We start from the raw sequence: 16,139 nt of genomic DNA on the forward strand, positions 1-16,139 counted from the left end.
AGGAAATCCTGGGGATATACTTTCACATTAATTTGCATTCATTATTTCAGGGAGAGTTCACTTGGCTCCCAACTACCTAATTCTAAATTCGCAGAATAAAATCAATTAGCACATGCTGGAGCTGCTGAATTCAAAAGCAGAACGGAGCGCTCCTGTGGCCCTTGTAAGGGGAAGGAAGGGACTGACTTCCCGGGGCTATTTATTAAAAGCAGGGAGGAGTCAGTGGGTGTGGCTTGTCTGGGGAGAGATGGCTCTAGCTAGCCCACTGCATGAAGACAGCAAGAATGTTATTAGATAGCTCTACAAAAACAAATTTGTTGTCGGATTATTAGTTTTGTTATTATTATTTGGGGGAAATTTTAAATATATAATAAAATACAAAAAATGTAATAATAATCACTCATCATTCAGAGATAACCAATATTAACATTTTGGTATGTAGCCTTCCTGTCTCTCTCTCTCTCTCTCTAAGATTTATTTATTGGAGCGCCTGGGTGGCTCAGTCAGTTAAGCGTCTGACTTCTGCTCGTGTCATGATCTCAGGGTCCTGGGATCAACCCCTCATCGGGCTCCCTGCTCAGCGGGGAGCCTGCTTCTCCCTCTCCCTCTGCCCCTCCCCCTGCTAATGCTCCCTCTCTTGCTCTCAAATAAATAAACTTATTTATTTATAAACTTATTTATTTGAGAGAGTGAGAGAGAATGGGGGAGGGACAGAGGGAAAGAATCTTCAAGCAGACTCTCTGGGAGCCCCATGTGGGGCTCCATCTCATGACCCAGGAGATCATGACCTGAGCTGAAACCAAGAGTGGGACACAACCGACTGAGCTACCTAGGCGCCCCTCTTTTCATACTTATATTTTTCCAAATATTGTTTTGTAACCTGCTCTTTATATTTGTGAACATTTTTCCAAGTTATTAAATGTTCTTCTCAGAACATAATTGGCTGAATATGCACCATAAGGGTATATCACTCTAACCAATTCACAGTTAGTAAACATTTAGGTTGTATCCTGACTTGTCCTTTAATTAAAATCGATTCATGTATCAACCTGAGATCTCATGTTAATTTAGCTGACAGATTGAGACCTATGTTTTGATCCACCCATAATACTTCCACTGCTAACAACACTCTTTTCCTTTCCATTTTGCTATTAGTCCATAGTGCAAATACATCCAAAGTCTCCTTCAAAAACAAATTGCTGTGAAAGTCTCAGGAGGACAGGGCCCTTGTCTGAGTTTTGTTTTCCCATATTCTTTGGTCCTTGCATATGGATCTTTTGCCTAAAGCATTATTTTCTTTCTTAATTTTATTGAAAATATCTTTTTTCTTTTTTAATTCTACAACGGTGAACTACAACAGTGATCTTCATTTTAATTTTAAATCCAACCTTATTATTCTCTTTTGATAATATGATTTGACTTGCTTTTTTATTCTTTCACCCAAATCTCAAACTTTTTAGTATCAAGATTCCTTTAAAAATTCATTGAGGACCCCAAAGAGCTTTTGGTTATGTGAGTTATATCTATTGCTGTTTGCCATATTAGAAATTAAAAATGAGAAATTTAAAAAATACTTAATATTTCATTTTAAAGCGACAATAGAAACCTATAACATATTAACAAATACATATTTTATGACAGATAACAGTATTTTGCAAAGCAAAAACACATTCAGCGGGAAGAATGGCATTGTTTTACATTTTGCCAATCTCTTTGATGTCTGGCCTAACAAAAGGCAGTTGGATTCAACAATCTGCTTCTGCATTGACACCAATTGCCACGTGTTGTTTTTGTTGAAGTACATAGATGAAGAAAACCCTGCCTCACCCAGATTTGTGGTTGGAAAAGGAAGGACCTGACATAACCCTCCGAAAGATCTCTGGGCTCACAGCGACCCTCTGCCTACACTTTGAGAATCACTGACTATAAGTGCTGGTCTATCTTTTTTGCTACAGTTTCCTTTTTGTAAACATATAGTGATAATAATAGTATTTCAAAGTATTCTGAAATTATAACATGAAAACTGCTATAGTGGCAGGCAGAAATCTACACCTGTTCAAAAAACAGGAAAACGCTTTCTCTGGGGCATTTGGGAGACATGTAACTATCCAAAGTAAGGTGGTTACTGAAGCAATAGATATTTCCGATAGATATGTGGGTTTCATATTTCACCACTGCAACCAAAAACTAGGAGTTTTCTAAAGAAAGTTTTAAAGTTTCTTATGTGGCTTTGGTAAAGAAGCACTTTTTTTTTTTTTCCAGGGGGTAATTCTGGCTCACTTTCAAAGTGGAGATATATTTCTCTGAAACCCATTGCATAGTTATCTTGGCATTCTTTGATATAAAATGTACTCATGTGTCTCGTTTTAGCTTAGGTCAAGGGTGGAACTAATCCCTATTGGACGTTTTAAAAGGCAGAATGTGAGTTTCTCATGCCAGACCTCATAATGGGTTCTGCGCACTGCAACCGATCAGATATGAGCTAGAATGCTTGTAATATACATACTCTGCAGTGAGCTTGATTGCATGCACTCTGTGCAGCTGAAACATGGGGAGAACTCACAAGGCCAGTTTACAACAGTGCACATTCTGTTTCATCTGAAGCAGCGACTCAGCTTGGGAAGGTGGGACCTGGGGGCAGGATGGCACAGAACCCTCTGTCCTTTATCCCCACCCCAGAGGTCAAGTGGATTGTCCACCCCCGGAGGGAACCACACTCTAGTCTGGCGGTCGCTTTGAGGGCCAGGGATGGTGTGGGGCACAGACGTTTTCCTCCGATCTGCCGCCAATATGGATTGTATCTCAACGTAGCATCTCATGGTGGTTGAGGAGTGGTTGCAGCCTGGATTTCAGAGAGCATGAGTTGGGTCAGCATTTGGCAAATGGAGATGATGGCTGGGTGAAGACAAAGTGAGAAAGGATAAGAAAGTGTTTTGAAAACACATTAGGTGCAAGAATTTTTATTATTATTCTTAAGCGAGTAAACCGTAAGCCTAGTAAACTGTCCTAGGGTGAGGAACTACGGTGAATAGGGGACACACCAGGCCTGAGGGGGTTCTTGGCTTTTCTTCTAGCAGGTCAGGGAAAAGAACATGCTGGATCCTTCCCAGATCTTCTTGTTACGCTAATACTCTCCGTGGAGCTCCTGAAGGGAATTGGCTAAAAAGCCACTTGTTGATCCCCTAACCCTCCCTTAAGTCACAGATGAAAGGGACAGTCTGGTACTGAATACTTTTATTGCCCTAAACAATCTGGTCACTGTTCTGCCAAAACTGATTGCAGCCCTCATTGTCGATGACTTTACTTTTCAAGTCTTTTCTACTTCTTTGACATCTGAAAGTAGCTGAAAAAATCATGGAATATACTCATTGTGACAATATTAAATACTTAAGTGTGCACGTCCAGTGTTTAAAAAATCCTCTATTAGTTATTTTTTTCAGTTTTTAAAGTAAGCCTTGGCACTGAAATAATTTTGGAATTTAGATATTCGTTCTTGAATGAAACCTTAACTTGTTTGTGTTTAATTAGACTTCAGTTGCTCCACTTAAAAAAGGTCACCTAAATTTGGAAAAGACAACTGCTTCTAATTGTGACAATCTCACGCTTGCTGAATTTTCTCGGAAAGGTTAAATTACTTTTTTCTATTTACTGAGAAACATTTCTGCATATTTTCCACCACAACGGCACACCCCAAAAATCTGGGGTTCTAAAGGAATGAGGCAGTCATATTTTAATGGATTAGGCTTTGATTCCTTGTGACTGCTGCGTTATCAGCTTGCCGTATGCAAATATTTTAGACTGTAGACACCAAATTTGCTCTGTTGCAATAATGGAACTGTTTCTTGTGGGTCTTTTCTTGGTGTTGCAGGCTGAATAGGAAAATGTCTACAAAACACTGAGAATTTCTAGAGATAGCCAGGTCATAAACTGAAGTGACTTTATTTCTAGAGAGCCAGGGTAGGATAAACTAAGTGACTGAGGGAGAGGGTTCAATAGGAATCAAGGTGGAGAGAAAAGACAAATACCATATGATTTCACTCATATGTGAAATTTTCTTTTTAAGATTTTATTTGTCAGAGAGAGAGAGAGAGAGAGCACAAGCAGGGGAAGCATCAGGCTCCCCACTGAGCAAGGAGCCCAATGTGGGACTCAATACCAGGACCCTGGGATCAGGACCTGAGCACAAGGCAGACGCTTAACCAACTAAGCCACGCAGGCGCCCCCCAAGACTCTTAACATCTGAGAACAAAGTAAGGGTTGAAGGGGGGAGTTGGGTGGGAGATGGGCTAGATGGGGGATGTGATGAGCACTGGGTGTTGTATGTAAGTGACAAATCACTGAATTCTACTCCTGAAACCAATATTGCACTGTATTTTAACTAACTGGAATTTAAATAAAAATTCAAAAAAAACAGGAGTCAATGTGGAAGAACTTGAAAGAAGGAGCTCTCAGGAACTGGCCCTGGGGGTACACAGGCTTCTTCAGCTGCCATGCTTCCTGTGTCAATAGGAAGCTACTAAGCTACATAGGAGCCACACAAATGTTTGGTTACATGGAAAATGGAGGTCTGTTCTAGGCTCATCTCTGAGCCTAGAAGGAAGCTCCAGCTTCCTGTGAACCATGTCAACTTAGCTTATATACAAGTATTGAGCAAGATAAGAAAAATATTTTAGCCAAAGAACATCTTACATAGACCACTGTCCAAGCATAAACTAGGTTATTATTATTATTGTTTGTGCTCCCGACAATATATAAATAGCCAGGCATTTTTTTCTAGCTTTATTGAGATATAATTGACATATACCGTTATATGTTTAAGGTGTGTGACATGATGATTTGATATACATATGAATTGCAAGATGATTACCATAGGAAAGTTGGTTAACATCTCCATCATCTCACATGTTACCTTTATTTCCCTCCAGTTTTATTGAGATATAATTGATGTACAGGACTGTATAAGTTTAAGGTATACAACATAATGACTCAACATACATATATTGTGAAATGATCACCACAGTAAGTTTAGTTAACATTCATCTCTTCATTTAGTTACAAAAACATTTTTTTTCCTTGTGATGAGAACTTTTAGGATCTACTCTCTTAGCGACTTTCAAATATAGCATACAACAGTGTTAACTATAGTCATCATGTTGAACATTACCTGCTCTGTACTTACTCATCTTACAACTGGAACTTTGTGCCTATTGATCACCTTCATCCACTCCCCCCACCCACCTGACCATTTTTGTGTGTGTATGTGTGGTGAGAATGTTTAAGATCTACTCTTCAGCGACTTTCAAGTATACAGTACAGTACATATTATTTTATATGTGATATATATATGCATATATAGTATATATTGCTAACAGATTATTTTTTAAAGCAAGTATGTATCACCTTCATTTTTGTGAACTTTCTCACATGTCTGAGTGATAATTTCAAATACTTTGGAATTACTGCAGTGCTTATAACGTGGTTTTGCATTATGGCAAAGTAATACCCTGAGCTATCGTGTTCCCGTGGGTATCTCTGAAAGGAAAGGGGTGACCACATTCAAGTTCAGAATTAGAGAAAGAGGGGCAAAGATAGGGAGGGCTATCAGAGTTACCACCACCATAGCTGTTGCTGCAGTTGCCCTGATAAAGACAGAAGGAAACAAGGCTGCTGGAGATCTTGGACCTTGAAACCCTTGATCGACCAGGAGAGAGAAAAATAGCAGTGCTGAAGACTTTATCAGTGTACAGTTTCTTAAGAACAGTTGATCAGGGCTATGGAAGATGAATGGCTTCTGTTTTGCAGTGTTTCTAGCAAAGGGGGTTGCACTCCTGTTTTAGATACAATGACCACACTCAGAATTTAGACTATCTCATAGGGATATCTTTCCAAAACCTCTAGGCTATGAGTCATTATATCAGAACCTGAGCAAAAGATAACTTAGTTGTAGAGGACTTGCAGAAAATGACATTTCATCTCCAAGTCTAGCTAACACCCTAATTCCTTTAAAGGACTGGTTCTAGGATTCTTTACTCTTCCCTTAATGGTGAGGATGTTCCAGGCGTCTGGGTGGCTCAGTTGGTTAAGTGACTGCCTTCGGCTCAGGTCATGATCCTGGAGTCCCGGGATCGAGTCCCGCATCGAGTCCCGCATCGGGCTCCCTGCTCGGCAGGGAGCCTGCTTCTCCCTCTGACCCTCCCCCCTCTCATGTGCTCTCTGTCTCTCTCATTCTCTCTGTCTCAAATAAATAAATAAAATCTTAAAGAAAAAAAAAAATGGTGAGGATGTTCCCAGGACGAAGGGACCTAGCATTTCCGCATGGCCCGAGAGAAGCTGGCTAGAGATTTTTCCCTCTTCTGTTTTCTCCTTACCTCCTTACCCAGTAGCCTTATTCTCTATTACACTGCTTTCAAGAAACAATTTGATCAACTCCTTTCTCCAAAGAGTCAGAAAAGAGAAAATAAACCAAGGTTTGATGTTGTTTCCTTTCTCAGAAGTATCCTCATTAGGAAACTAAGGGATGAAACTCTGTTCATAGAGTTTCAGGCATCAGCTAGCCCAGTGGAAAGGAATTTGGGATGGCAGCGAGAACGTCATCTACCCTACCTAGTTGTCTCTCTGCCTTTAGCAAGGCCAGCCCCAATGGGTTCCCACTAACATGGTGGATGGTCCCCTTACAGCCCTTCAGAAATCTACTTGTGTTTGTGTGTGTCAGGGAAAATGGCTGAGTGGAGGAGGCATTTCCTCCTGTCCTGCCTGGCACTGCCTCAAGAGTTGGGCCTAACGTGACTTTACAACAGTTATACAAGTTTCCAAGCTGAAGCCCATTTTGGTGAGGGTGGAGACATCGTACCCAAAATAGGAGCCAGGCGCTGAGAAGGGTCACTGTCTTTTCTCAGGATGATTTTTATAAAGAAAGCAAGGGGAAATTTTTATTACACAGTTGCAATCAATTATGGTAAGAAATACCAAAGCAACATTAGGTATGAAACCACCCTTCTTCCTTTTACCCAGGAAACACAAGTCTCTTAATCAGTAACATTCCCTCCTTGTACGTCATGGACTTATTGTCTTACTTTGCCTCCTTGTTAAAGCTTGTGGATTAATGTCACAGGGAGCTCTCCCCAAACCATGGAGCAGTATGCACAGCTTTTCCTTTGTTTCCCTGAAAAGTCTACCCATCAAGGACCCCTAATCTTTGTGACAATATCAGCCGCACTCTGTAAAGGACACTTTGGGTACTTCAGGTTGAAAAATTAAAAGTCACATTATTTTTGGGCGCCTGGGTGGCTCAGTTGGTTGAGTGACTGCCTTCGGCTCAGGTCATGATCCTGGAGTCCCGGGATCGAGTCCCGCATCGGGCTCCCTGCTCGGCAGAGAGTCTACTTCTCCCTCTGACCCTAACCCCTCTCATGTGCTCTCTCTCTCTCAAAAAAAAAAAAAAAGTCACATTATTTTTGACAGAATATGGTCTACCACATGCCATTAGAGAGGTACCAACAGAGTGTCGGGAACAGAAAGAGGAAACAACAAATTCCAGCCAGGGAAGGAAATTACATTGGCAATAGTAATAATAGTAGCAGCTATCTGTTCACCTCTCCGCTTCGGCCCCATATGTACACCAGGGCTTAGTCCCGAGACATAAATGTTCTATTTCAAAGGGGGTGAAGTATAGGACATGTTAGTTCTGCGCCAGTGTCACCAATGATTAAATAACAGACTTTCAGGAAGGCATTTACTAATCTTACTTGTCTCACCTTCTTCACCTGCATAATGAGGCTGATGATACTTGCGCATCACAGATCTCATGGGGGAAGCTTCAGATGAGAACAGATGCATGGATGCACCCAGCTGTTTCCTGATGAATAGCTGTAAGCAGCAGTAAGAGGCTGCTGTGTGCTTCGACATTGCCATTATGTCTTGGCATTGATTGCGTGTGTTGAAATACATTTCATAAGCATTTCTGGAGGTGAATTTAGGCTTTCCGAAACACTGGCGTATTTTTTAGTAATTTCAAATGGAAAAGGTTCAAGCAGGCTTCATTAAGTAGGCTCTGGTATATTCAGCCATGTTCAGAAAACAACTCAGGTTGGGAATGCGAGGCTAGAGGGAGGGGTACAAAGATGAAGTTGACCAGATCTCTGCCCCCAAGGCCCTTCCAACCTGGTGGGGGAGACAGTTGTTTAATCAACATTCCAGCACCGTGAGAGACTTAAGAATAAAAATACTGGATTGGCAAGGAGGGAGTATAAATTTTAAGTGTACCAATTAAAGAAGGAAATTATAGCCAACAGTCACAACAAGAACAATAATAATAGCTAATAATTGCTAAAGAGCCTTTTACATTCAAGACACACTAAAAAATGATATCATATTTACTCCCCTTCAAAAAAAAATCTATGAAACAATTATTATCCTTGTTTTATAGAAGCAGAAACTGAGGCTTAGGTAAAATGATGTGTGCAAGATGACACGGCTGGAAAGCTAGAACCAAGATTTTGAGGTTAGAATCCATATTCTTTCTGCTCTGCCACCACGCTCCTTGATAACAATGTCATTCTACAAACATATTACAGTGACGTCCAAATAATTTTGAGTCTTTTTTTTAAGATTTTATTTATTTGAGAGAGAGAGAAAGAGTGAGAAGGGGAGAGAGAGAGAGAGAGAGAGAGAGAGAGAGAACACACATGAGCAGGGGGGAGGGCCAAAGGGAGACGGAGAAGCAGACTCCCTGCTGAGCAGGGAGCCTGACCCAGAGCTCTATCCCAGGACCCTGGGATCATCACCTGAGCTGAAGGAGATGCTTAACTGACTGAGCCACCCAGGTGCCCCCAATTTTGAGTCTTTTAGAGAGGCAGTTTCCCTGATAGCAGCCATGACTCTGTCCTACCTGCATGGCCATTCAAAGACCATGGAGGTGGGAAGATGGGAGCCCTGCCCACCAGCAGGTGTGAGGTCCCTGTAGAGAACTCCTCCCTAGTCTGTGGAGCTTGTGTGGACCTGGTCACCTGATCTAGTAAACAACAAACAGCAGGGATTTTTGTCTTTTCTTTTGAAAGGACTCAGGAGTGGGGAATAATCCCATCCAGCCATTGGCAAGGGCAAGCCAGCTAACTAACACTTATACACACACAAATGGCTTGCATTTCATGCATTCCTCACTGGGACCTGTTCCTTCTTAGGTCTCTTAGAAAACTCTTCCCAGAAAATAAATAGGCGCAGGAATCTTTATTCTAAATGACCATATTTTGTAAGATACATATTATAAATGAAGGATCTTTCCTGATTACTGAGTTTATTATATAAAAATTCTTACAAAGGTATAAAAACTACAGAGGTGCCTGGCTGGCTTAGTCAGTAGAGAATGTGACTCTTAATCTCGGGATCATGAGTTCAAGCCCCATGTTGGGTGTAGAGTTTACTTTAAAAAAAATTAAATAGCCATTTAGCTGTTTCTTTTTTAAAATCAATTGTTTTTATTGAATACAGTAAAAATTACATGACACTGGAAGGGGTTTGGGACTATGCTGCATTTATAGTATACAAAGTGAACAAAATCTGATATGATAATTTGTTTTTTAATTTTTATTTATTTTATTTTTTAAACTCCACTATAATTAATGTACAGTGTTATATTAGTTTCAGGTGTACAATATAGTGATTCAACAATTCTATACGTTACTCAGTGCTCATCATCATGATAAATGGACTCAATCTCCTTCACCTATTCCACCATCCTCCCACCCACCTCCCATCTGGTAACCACCAGTTTGTTCTCTAATTTAAAAGTCTGTTTTTGGGGGCTCCTGGGTGGCTCAGTCAGTTAAGCATCTGCCTTCAGCTCAGGTAATGATGCTGGGGTCCTGGGATGGAGCCCCAGTTGGGCTTTCTGCTCAGCAGGGAGCCTGCGTCTTCCTCTGCCTGCCACTCCCCCTGCTTGTGCTTGCTCTCTCTGTCAAATAAATAAATAAATAAATAAATCTTAAAAAAAATAAAAGTCTGTTTTTTGGTTTGTCTCTTTTTTCCTTTGTTTTGTTTCTTAAATTCTACATATGAATGCAATCTCATGTTATGTGACATGATAATTTTCATGCTTTTTAAAAAAAAGATTTTATTTATTTGAGAGAGAGGAGGAGGAGGAGGGGCAGAGGGAGAGGAGAGGCAGACTCCCCGCTGAGCAGAGAGCCTAACGCGGGGCTCAATCCCAGGACCCTGAGATCATGACTTGAGCTGAAGGCAGACACTTAACCACTCAGCTACCCAGGTGTCCTGATAATTTTCATCCTTATCTGAAAAACCTTAAAGAACAGTATATTCTGATTATATTATTTTAGAATCTGATAACAAGAAAAGCAACTGATCTGTGGAATGACATTTTAGAAACTTTAGCACAAATTAAACAAGAAGTTGTATCTAAGGTATGATTCTGCTGTGATCGGCATGATGCCTACGACTGTGGTGCCTGGATAGCCCACTATAGGTCTGTTGAAACCCCAAATATAGAAGATGCAGCCTCTGTTTTTCCCAGTGTGTCAGTAGCCTGAGCTCTTATTGAAGGTATGGTCCCCAGGAGTGTTCCAAGATGGCAGCCATAGTTATAAAGAATGATAAATGATTCCACTGTGTTACCAATTTTTAAAGTTCTCTGTAGCCCTTGCAATGGAATTCAAATTGTGCCAGCCATCTTTTATTAGTCAGTCCCATGGGATTCTTATTGTTATTTTGAACAAGATCTATTTTTGTTTAATTCTATGGGAACCACACATAGTTTGTGCTTTTGCCAGAAACTTATTTTCCAATGAGTACTCAATTCTAAATAAGTACATTCTGCATTTTTTATGCTGGGACATAGTAGGGGTAAGTTCAGTCAGGAATGCCATTAAAAATTGTATAATGCAGCCTGGACTCTTTTGTGATTCTAATTTTCTGGTAACTACAAGTGAGTTTGGCTTTTGTTTATTGTCTTTCAAAGTAATCCATTTTAAATGAAAACATCTTCTTTTTTAAAAAGTCATTAAGAATTGATTTTACAACAGTGTGCCTTATTTGTCGACTTACAGCATTGCTTTGTGTAACTGCTCAATGTGTTTATTCATGCACAGAGATAAACATTATATTAACTCTAATAACCAGAAAATCAATATCATATGTCTTTTCACCAACAGAAAAAAAGAAACGATTTTCTTACCTAACTTTCGGTGCATGATATCTGTGGAAATCTTGAGCTTGTTTTCAGAAGTGGGAAGACAGTTTTTTCTATGGCACTAAATTTCAGAGTATGGATATTAAGACTATATCTCTTTGACCTGAGAAGAGCAGAATATTTTCACTTGTAATAAAGCTTAACTCCCAGGACTACAAGAAGCAAAAAAGGCAATCTTATTGCAACACAGGAACTTCAAGTGCCTTAGACCCTGAAGGATCTGCAGATGTTATATTCTATTCAATGCAGTAACACAATCTTTGAGCAAAAGTGTCTAAACAAAATCTATAGGAAATGATGCATCCTGCACGAAGGCTTAAAGAAATAATAAAACTACAAAGCTTCTACAAAGACTGCTTTCAGAGCACCAAGGAGAAAACTGAGGGGATTTTTAGTAAAGGTCATTTATTCTCTTGTCAAAAAAGAGAATAGAGCGGTCTCACTGGCGGCAGCCGGCGAGCTCTACGCGTTCCACCGCCGCGCATCCTCCGCATCCACCTCCATCCACCGCAATGGAAGAGGAGATCACCGCACTCGTCATCGACCATGGCTCCTGCATGTGCAAGGCGGGCTTTGCTGGGGCTGATGACCCCCGCAGCCGTGTTCCCGTCCATTGTCGGGCGACCCCGACACCAGGGCGTGATGGTGGGTATGGGCCAGAAGGACTCCTATGTGGGTGACGAGGCCCAGAGCAAGATCCTCAAGTAGCCCATTGAGCACGGCATTGTCACCAACTGGGACTACATGGAGAAGATCTGGCACCACACCTTCTATAGCATGCTGCACGTGGCCCCCAAGGAGCACCCCATACTACTGACGGAGGCCCCCCAAACCCCAAGGCCAACCGTGAAAAGATGACTCAGATCATGTTCGAGACCTTCAACACCCCAGGCATGTACGTGGCCATCCAGGCTGTGCTGTCCCTGTATGCCGTGGCCGCACCACTGCTATTGTCATGGACTCTGGGGACGGGGTCACCCACGCTGTGCCCATCTACGAGTGGTACGCCCTGCCCCCACGCCATCCTCCATCTGGACCTGGCTGGCCGGGACCTGATGGACTAGCTCATGGAGATCCTCTCGGAGCGTGGCTACAGCTTCCCTGCCACTGCCGAGCGGGAAATAGTGCGTGACATCAAGGAGAAGCTCTGCTTGGTCACCCTGGACTTCGAGCAGGAGATCGCCACCGCCACGTCCTCCTCGGTCCTGGAGAAGAGTTATGAGATGCCCGAGGGGCTGGTGATCACCATCCGCAGCAAGCGGTTCCGCTGCCCGGAGGCGCTCTTCCAGCCTTCCTTCCTCGGTATGGAGCCCTGTTGCATCAGTGAGACCACCTTCAATTCCATCATGAAGTGTGATGTCGACATCTGGAAGGACCTCTACGCTCACACGGTGCAGTCTGGCGGGACCACCATGTACCCCGGCATCGGCGACAGGATGCAGAAGATCATAGCTCTGGCACCCAGCACGATGACGATCAAGATCATCGCTCCTCCTGAACGCAAGTAGTTGGTGTGGATTGGGGGCTCCATCCCGGCCTCGCTGTCCACCTTCCGGCAGATGTGGATCAGCAAGCAGGAGTGTGATGAGTCGGGCCCCTCCACTGTCCACGGCAAATGCTTCTACATGGACTGCTAGCAGATGTGTAGCATTTGCTGCATGAGTGAATTCCCGACTATAAATTTGCTCTGGTAAATGTATATGCCTCATGCTAGCCTCATGAAACTGGAATAAGCCTTTGAAAATAAATTTGTCCTTGAAGCTTCTATCAGATATCAGCACTGGATTGTAGAACTTGTTGCTGATCTTGATCTTGTATCCAAGTTAACTGTTTCCTTGGTATATGCTTAATACCCAGTACATACCTTTGATTTAAACCCTTAGCACCTCGGTGGGGGGGGGGGGTCACTTCGTGGCTGAGGTTGAGAACATGTTTATAGAAGAGAAATCCACTGATTGGAGAATCTGCAAGACCATGAGGTTCTTGATTTGTGCAGGGTATTAATGTGTAAGAGCTGCCTATTCCAGGATTTCTCTAGAGGCTGGCAAGAGTCCTGAACCAGTTGTCATTTCTGTCTTGCAGGTCTAACAGGGTAACAGGGTTGGGAAAGTCAGAGCCTTAGGACCCACTTTGCTTTCTTACCTGATGTTTCCCTGCCAGAACACCCTGGGCTGCTAATTGCCTTGAGTGGGAAAACAGTTTGCATTTACAACTGTAAATTTATTCATCCTTTTAATTTATGTAAAGTTTTTGCACACAATTCTCAATTCTTCAAGAGATGACAACAAATTGAGGTTTTCTACTGTCATGTGAGAGCATTAGGCCCAGCAAGTGTCATTGTGTGAGGAAAATAAAGCGCTGTGGTAAAAAAAAAAAAAGAGAAAGCAAGTTTGTTTGTTTGGTTGATTTGATTGTGGCTTGGTTTTTTGTAGACACATAAACCATGGAAGACTATATCACTTAAACTAGTCATGAAAGTAATTATTTGCCCAAATATCTAAAGCATGAAATAAAACTTTATATATATTTTTTGCCTTTCAAATGGATAGTTTTTTTTTTTTTTTAAGATTTTATTTATTTATTTGACAGAGAGAGAGACAGTGAGAGAGGGAACACAAGCAGGGGGAGTGGGAGAGGGAGAAGCAGGCTTCCCGCGGAGCAGGGAGCCTGATGCGGGGCTCGATCCCAGGACCCTGGGATCATGGCCTGAGCTAAAGGCAGGTGCTTAACGACTGAGCCACCCAGACACCCCTGGATAGAGATTTTTAAAATGTACTTCTGTATCTATAGAAAATGATAAAAGTAAAATTTAAATGACCTGTAATTCCACTGACTAGATAACACGGTTGACATTTTTTTAAAAAAAGATTTTATTTATTTATTAGAGAGCATGTGATCGAGAGCATGAGCAGGGGAGAGGGGCAGAGTGAGAGGGAGAAGCAGGCTCCCTGCTGAGCAAGGAGCCCGACATGGGGCTCAATCCCAGGACCCTGGGATCATGACCTGAGCTGAAGGCAGACACTTAACGACTGAGCCACCCAGGCACCCCATGTGGTTGACATTTAAAAACAATTTTAAAGTAATACAAGCACATGTTTTTAAAAATTCCAATAGTACTGAGAGGTTTAAATGTGTTTCTCCCCTCCCCCACCCCCCAACCACCTTCCTATTTCCACCAAGCTGCAGTTGTTAACAATTGCTTGTGAATCTTTCCAGAAAAGGAACTATATCTCTAGACACCAAGAGATATGTGTGTGTGTGTGTATAAAATTAAGATTTTGGGGGTGCCTGGGTGGCTCAGTCAGTTAAGTGTCTGACTGTTAATTTCAGCTCAGGTCATGATCTTGGGTCCTGAGACCAAGCCCCATGTTGGGCTTGGTGCTCAGCTCAGAGTCTGCTTGGGATTCTCTCTCTCCCTCTCCCTCTGCCCCTCCCCCTCCTTTCTCTCTCTCTCTCTTTCTCTCTCAGGAAATAAAAAAAAGTAAAATATTTTTTTTCACAAAAAGTTTGTCATTCCACATGCCTTGAATTTTTCATTTAATAATATATTTTAGATCTTATATCAGCACCCATAGAACTCTCACATTATTTTAACAGTTGCATAATAATTCATTATATAGTGTACTGTATTTAACCAGTCCCCTGTTGATTCAGATTTAAGTTATATTTTATTTTTCTGAATATATAGGTAAAGGCTTCACAGCTGAATAGCCGATGAAGAGATATCTACATTTTTAATTTAATTTTATTATTTTTATTATTTTTAAAGATTTTATTTATTTATTTGAGACAGAGAGAATGAGATACAGAGAGCATGAGAGGGAGGAGGGTCAGAGGGAGAAGCAGACTCCCCGCCTAGCAGGGAGCCCGATGCGGGACTCGATCCCGGGACTCCAGGATCATGACCTGAGCCGAAGGCAGTCGCTTAACCAACTGAGCCACCCAGGCGCCCCTCTACATTTTTTATTTTGATAGATACTGTCTAATTTGTGGAATCAGTTTTCTCTTCCCCCAACATTTGAGAGTTAACTATTTCCCTAGCACAGATATTGTGAGAATTTTAAATTTTCACCCAATGAAATTCAGTTTATAGTATTCCACTTTTATTCTTTGTTAAATGGTCAGACATTTTACCTGAAGAAAAACCATAATGTACTTGCTTTGGGAGCATCTGGTGTCTTAGCCCAGTGATATGTGGACTTACAAAAGAGAAAGGAAACATTTTAATTTAATAAGGTTGGATTGGCACGTGTGGCTAACACCAAGTCAACTTCGTAGGCCAGTGAATTTTAGGAAACTTTTTAAAGAGTAGATTAAATTGATAATTCTCGTGTTCAAAAGATGGTATGTAGCTGGGGAGATGGGAGAATGGGAAGAAGTTGTGTAATGAGTAGGGTTTCAGTTTTGCAAAGTGAAAATTCTGGAGATCAGTTGTACAATGTGAGTGTATTACCGCCTTTGAATGGTACATTTCAAAATGGTTGCAATAAGATGAATGGATAAAGATGTGGTATATGTATATATACAATGGAATACTACTCAGCCATCAAAAAAATGAAATCTTGCCCTTTGCAATGACATGGATGGAACTAGAGGGTATTATGCTAAGAGAAATAAGTCAGTCAGAGAAAGACAATTATACGATCTCACTCATGTGGAATTTAAGAAACAAAACAGAGGATCATAGGGGAAGAGAGGAAAAAATAAAACAAGACGAAATCAGAGAGAGAGGGAGAGAAACTATAAGAGACTCAACTATAGGAAACAAACTGAGGGTTGCTGGAGGGGAGGTGGGTGGGGGGATGGGGTAACTGGGTAATGGGCATTAAGGAGGGCATGTGATGTAATGAGCACTGGGTGTTATATAAGACTGATGAATCACTGACCTGTACCTCTGAAACCAATAATACATTACACATTAAGTGAGTTTAAATTTAAA

At 41.5% G+C, this 16,139-nt stretch overlaps 1 pseudogene; it reads left to right on the top strand.

Moving 5' to 3' along the window:
* LOC118020626 overlaps window positions 1-13,488 on the top strand; it is a 38,151-nt pseudogene extending 24,663 nt beyond the window's left edge.
* The last annotated feature ends 2,651 nt before the right edge of the window (window positions 13,489-16,139 follow it).

The sequence above is a fragment of the Mirounga leonina genome, unplaced genomic scaffold (assembly GCF_011800145.1).
Source record: "Mirounga leonina isolate KUSES-001 unplaced genomic scaffold, KU_Mleo_1.0 Mir_174, whole genome shotgun sequence".
Lineage (NCBI taxonomy): Eukaryota > Metazoa > Chordata > Mammalia > Carnivora > Phocidae > Mirounga > Mirounga leonina.